Source organism: Pieris brassicae, unplaced genomic scaffold (assembly GCF_905147105.1).
Source record: "Pieris brassicae unplaced genomic scaffold, ilPieBrab1.1, whole genome shotgun sequence".
Lineage (NCBI taxonomy): Eukaryota > Metazoa > Arthropoda > Insecta > Lepidoptera > Pieridae > Pieris > Pieris brassicae.
The window spans coordinates 25001-30000 of record NW_025575878.1 but is presented as its reverse complement, the minus strand read 5'-3'; the positions used below and the strand labels follow the sequence as shown (position 1 = coordinate 30000).

At 44.0% G+C, this 5000-nt stretch overlaps 2 non-coding genes across 2 annotated transcripts in view; both read right to left on the bottom strand.

Annotated features, from left to right (window-relative positions):
* The window catches only part of LOC123719116, a 157-nt gene extending 122 nt beyond the window's left edge, over positions 1 to 35 (bottom strand). The window contains exon 1 of the ribosomal RNA XR_006755180.1: positions 1 to 35. This exon is cut by the window's left edge and continues 122 nt beyond it. This is a non-coding gene — a ribosomal RNA (5.8S ribosomal RNA).
* Positions 36 to 387: 352 nt separating this feature from the next.
* On the bottom strand, positions 388 to 2293 carry LOC123719109. Its single transcript, XR_006755175.1, has one exon. It is a non-coding gene; the product is annotated as a small subunit ribosomal RNA (ribosomal RNA).
* Positions 2294 to 5000: the final 2707 nt, after the last annotated feature.

The following is a 5000-nucleotide window of genomic DNA, read 5'->3' as shown; positions in this document are numbered from 1 at the left end:
CGACCCGCGAGCCAAGTGATCCACCGTTCAGGGTAATCGTTTTGTTTTTGTGTGTGTTTTTGTATGAGAAAATATAAAAGGTGCGAAAAAATTAAACAAAAAAATTTGAAAATAATACTTATCATTAACGTGTACGACAAATGAAAAGAAAGAAAATCTCTTTTATTTGCGTGGTTGTACACAAAAATTATAAAATATTATTTCAAAGTATCAATAGGCGATAGCGAACGCTAATCAAAGCGTGTCGCAACGCACACGTCGCGAATCGACGAGAGAGAGTCAACCGTCTCGGATTCGATTTTGATTCGTATCATTCACGTGTTTTTGTATTTTTTTCTTTTTTTGCGAGTCTTTGACAACAACAAAACAAAAAGAAAAAACCAACGTTAATGATCCTTCCGCAGGTTCCCCTACGGAAACCTTGTTACGACTTTTACTTCCTCTAAATGATCAAGTTTGGTCAACTTCCCAGCAACGCCGACGGCCGTGAGGCCACCGCGTGTCGGTCCGAAGACCTCACTAAATCATTCAATCGGTAGTAGCGACGGGCGGTGTGTACAAAGGGCAGGGACGTAATCAACGCGAGCTTATGACTCGCGCTTACTAGGAATTCCTCGTTTATGGGGGATAATTGCAAACCCCAATCCCCAGCACGAAGGAGTTTCAACGGGTTGCCCGGGCCTCTAGGCCAGGGAGAACATGTTGATTCCTTCAGTGTAGCGCGCGTGCGGCCCAGGACATCTAAGGGCATCACAGACCTGTTATTGCTCAATCTCGTGCGGCTCGAAGCCGCCGGTCCCTCTAAGAAGAATTTTAATACGTCGCCAGTGAGTTGCGCTCCCCGAGAGTCGCGCACACCTTGAATGACGACGCCTATTTAGCAGGCTAGAGTCTCGTTCGTTACCGGAATTAACCAGACAAATCGCTCCACCAACTAAGAACGGCCATGCACCACCACCCACCGAATCAAGAAAGAGCTGTTAATCTGTCAATCCTTCCGGTGTCCGGGCCTGGTGAGATTTCCCGTGTTGAGTCAAATTAAGCCGCAGGCTCCACTCCTGGTGGTGCCCTTCCGTCAATTCCTTTAAGTTTCAGCTTTGCAACCATACTCCCCCCGGAGTCCAAAATCTTTGGTTTCCCGGAAGCTGCCCGCCGAGCCATTGTAGTAACGTCGGCGGATCGCTAGATGACATATTTACGGTTAGAACTAGGGCGGTATCTAATCGCCTTCGAACCTCTAACTTTCGTTCTTGATTGATGAAAACACCTTTGGCAAATGCTTTCGCTGATGTTCGTCTTGCGACGATCCAAGAATTTCACCTCTAACGTCGCAATACGAATGCCCCCAGTTATCCCTATTAATCATTACCTCGGAGTTCTGAAAACCAACAAAATAGAACCGAGATCATATTCTATTATTCCATGCACGAAATATTCAAGCGGCATTTTGAGCCCGCTTTGAGCACTCTAATTTGTTCAAAGTAAAATTGTCGGCCCACCTCGACACTCACCGAAGAGCACCGCGATAGGATTTTGATATTGAACCGGCGTTTTACCGCCGGCTCACCGACGATATGCTCCGCAGACGTGTCAGTATCACCGCGGATGCGGTGCACCGACAGCGCGGCGCACAAATGCAACTACGAGCTTTTTAACCGCAACAATTTTAGTATACGCTATTGGAGCTGGAATTACCGCGGCTGCTGGCACCAGACTTGCCCTCCAATTGTTCCTCGTTAAAATATTTAAAGTGTACTCATTCCGATTACGAGGCCTCGTAAGAGTCCCGTATCGTTATTTTTCGTCACTACCTCCCCGTGCCGGGAGTGGGTAATTTGCGCGCCTGCTGCCTTCCTTGGATGTGGTAGCCGTTTCTCAGGCTCCCTCTCCGGAATCGAACCCTGATTCCCCGTTACCCGTGACAACCATGGTAGTCGCAGAAACTACCATCGAAAGTTGATAAGGCAGACATTTGAAAGATGCGTCGCCGGTACTGGACCGTGCGATCGGCAAAAGTTATCCAGATTCATCAAAATTAACGACTTCGGACGCATGGCCCTCCGCCGATTGGTTTTGATCTAATAAAAGCACTCATCCCATCACTGGTCAGAGTTCTGATTGCATGTATTAGCTCTAGAATTACCACAGTTATCCAAGTAACTGAGTAAGATCTAAGGAACCAAAACTGATATATTGAGCCATTCGCGGTATCGCCTTAATACGGCTTGCACTGAGACATGCATGGCTTAATCTTTGAGACAAGCATATAACTACTGGCAGGATCAACCAGGGAGCTGCTTACGCAAACGACACGCCTACACCGCGGTCACGCGGCTTCGGCGAGCCGCTGGCTCGGCGGCGTCGAGGGGCGCGCGCTTGCGCGCGCGCCTTCTCGACACGCGTGAACGTAACGCGTCGAATTTGCACGCGACGCGACGTTCGCGCTTCATATCGATAGACTAACTTTGACCGGTCTACGAGCGGCCGTCCCGTCACGATCTCGCAACGAGGTGATGTACAACGATGCTCGACCACTGTGAGGGACATAAAACTGCAACGAACACGACCCCGCGGGCGGGAATCGATGTTGTGACAATTTGAAAATTGAACATTCATCTAAACGCAACTTCTCAATTTTTATTCAATACGTTATTGTAAACATATTAAAACTCGGCTGGCAATTACATGCGCACACACACGCATGATTCGCACTAGATACGATCAACGCCCGGAGCTTGAGGGATAAATTCCAACACGACGCTGCGCACACCGTTTCGACGATGGGCGCGTGTGCGTCCTCTTTTATACATTCTTTACATATACGGTCGCCGTGGCGACCGCGCACGTGTCGAACACGCTAGGCGCCCTGCGTTGAGGTGTGCCTAGAAGCGTATTCTTTTAACATCACAGATAACACCGGGGGAGACGGTCCCAAATCTTGGTCGATTGGTAACATCACCATACGGTCTGCGAACGCGGTGCTATAATATAATTTTATATTATATTATATAAAATATGAGGAGGAGTAGTATGTATATTCTTTGTTATTTTGTGTTGACACAAGAGAGATATATAAAATGTACTATACACCACACACACAGAGAGAGAGAGAGCTGGGAAAGATCTCGGCGGTCTCGCATTCGAAATACGAATTTGATATAATTTCCTCCGAAAATCCATACCCATATCTATATCATCCATGCGCGAATATATGTATATAATATTCTCACACTTCGCACAAACACAAAAACAAAAACAAGAACACATTCTCTCTCGTCCGTCGTTCGTGTCTATTATATAGACGAACGACGCGCGGCAACGAGAACGAGTCGACGCTGTGCGCACGACTGTTTCGCTCCACATCTATACCGAGAGCAATAGTCCGCGTCGGCATTGGAGCGGACGTCGAATGTTTCTCGTAGAGCGAGCGAGAGAGAGACGATTTTTCATTTTATTATGTATGTGTATTGGCGTGCAGTAGTAGCACGTAGTAGTACTAGTAGTAGTAGTAAAAAAATATTATTATTTATTTTATTGACTGATATGATTTTGTTTGTTTTCTTTTTTTTGCATAGACATTTGTATTGATAGATATGTTTCTCGTTGAAGCTCGCAGCACACGCTCAGAGAAATGGCAATGTGGGTTTATTTGAAGAAAAAAAAAACAATTAATTTATTAATAATATGTATGTATGTATGTATGTATGTATGTATGTATAATAATGAATTATAATAATTATTCCGATGCAACGTCAGAGGAAAATGTTTCTCGTACAGGTGCGGCGCGCGACGGCCGGCCGCTCGACAGTTTCGCGCCGAATGTTTCTCGTTGAAGCTCGCAGCACACGCTCAGAGAAATGGCAATGTGGGTTTATTTGAAGAAAAGAAAAAACAAAAAAAACAATTATATTTATTAATAATATGTATGTATGTATGTATGTATGTATGTATGTATAATAATGAATTATAATAATTATTCCGATGCAACGTCAGAGGAAAATGTTTCTCGTACAGGTGCGGCGCGCGACGGCCGGCCGCTCGACAGTTTCGCGCCGAATGTTTCTCGTTGAAGCTCGCAGCACACGCTCAGAGAAATGGCAATGTGGGTTTATTTGAAGAAAAAAAAAAAAAAAAAAAAAACAATTAATTTATTAATAATATGTATGTATGTATGTATGTATGTATGTATAATAATGAATTATAATAATTATTCCGATGCAACGTCAGAGGAAAATGTTTCTCGTACAGGTGCGGCGCGCGACGGCCGGCCGCTCGACAGTTTCGCGCCGAATGTTTCTCGTTGAAGCTCGCAGCACACGCTCAGAGAAATGGCAATGTGGGTTTATTTGAAGAAAAGAAAAAACAAAAAAAACAATTATATTTATTAATAATATGTATGTATGTATGTATGTATGTATGTATGTATAATAATGAATTATAATAATTATTCCGATGCAACGTCAGAGGAAAATGTTTCTCGTACAGGTGCGGCGCGCGACGGCCGGCCGCTCGACAGTTTCGCGCCGAATGTTTCTCGTTGAAGCTCGCAGCACACGCTCAGAGAAATGGCAATGTGGGTTTATTTGAAGAAAAAAAAAAAAAAAAAAAAAACAATTAATTTATTAATAATATGTATGTATGTATGTATGTATGTATGTATAATAATGAATTATAATAATTATTCCGATGCAACGTCAGAGGAAAATGTTTCTCGTACAGGTGCGGCGCGCGACGGCCGGCCGCTCGACAGTTTCGCGCCGAATGTTTCTCGTTGAAGCTCGCAGCACACGCTCAGAGAAATGGCAATGTGGGTTTATTTGAAGAAAAAAAAAACAATTAATTTATTAATAATATGTATGTATGTATGTATGTATGTATGTATGTATGTATGTATGTATAATAATGAATTATAATAATTATTCCGATACAATGTCAGAGGAAAATGTTTCTCGTACAAGATCGCCACGCGACGCGACAAGATGCCGTTCAACGGCACGATA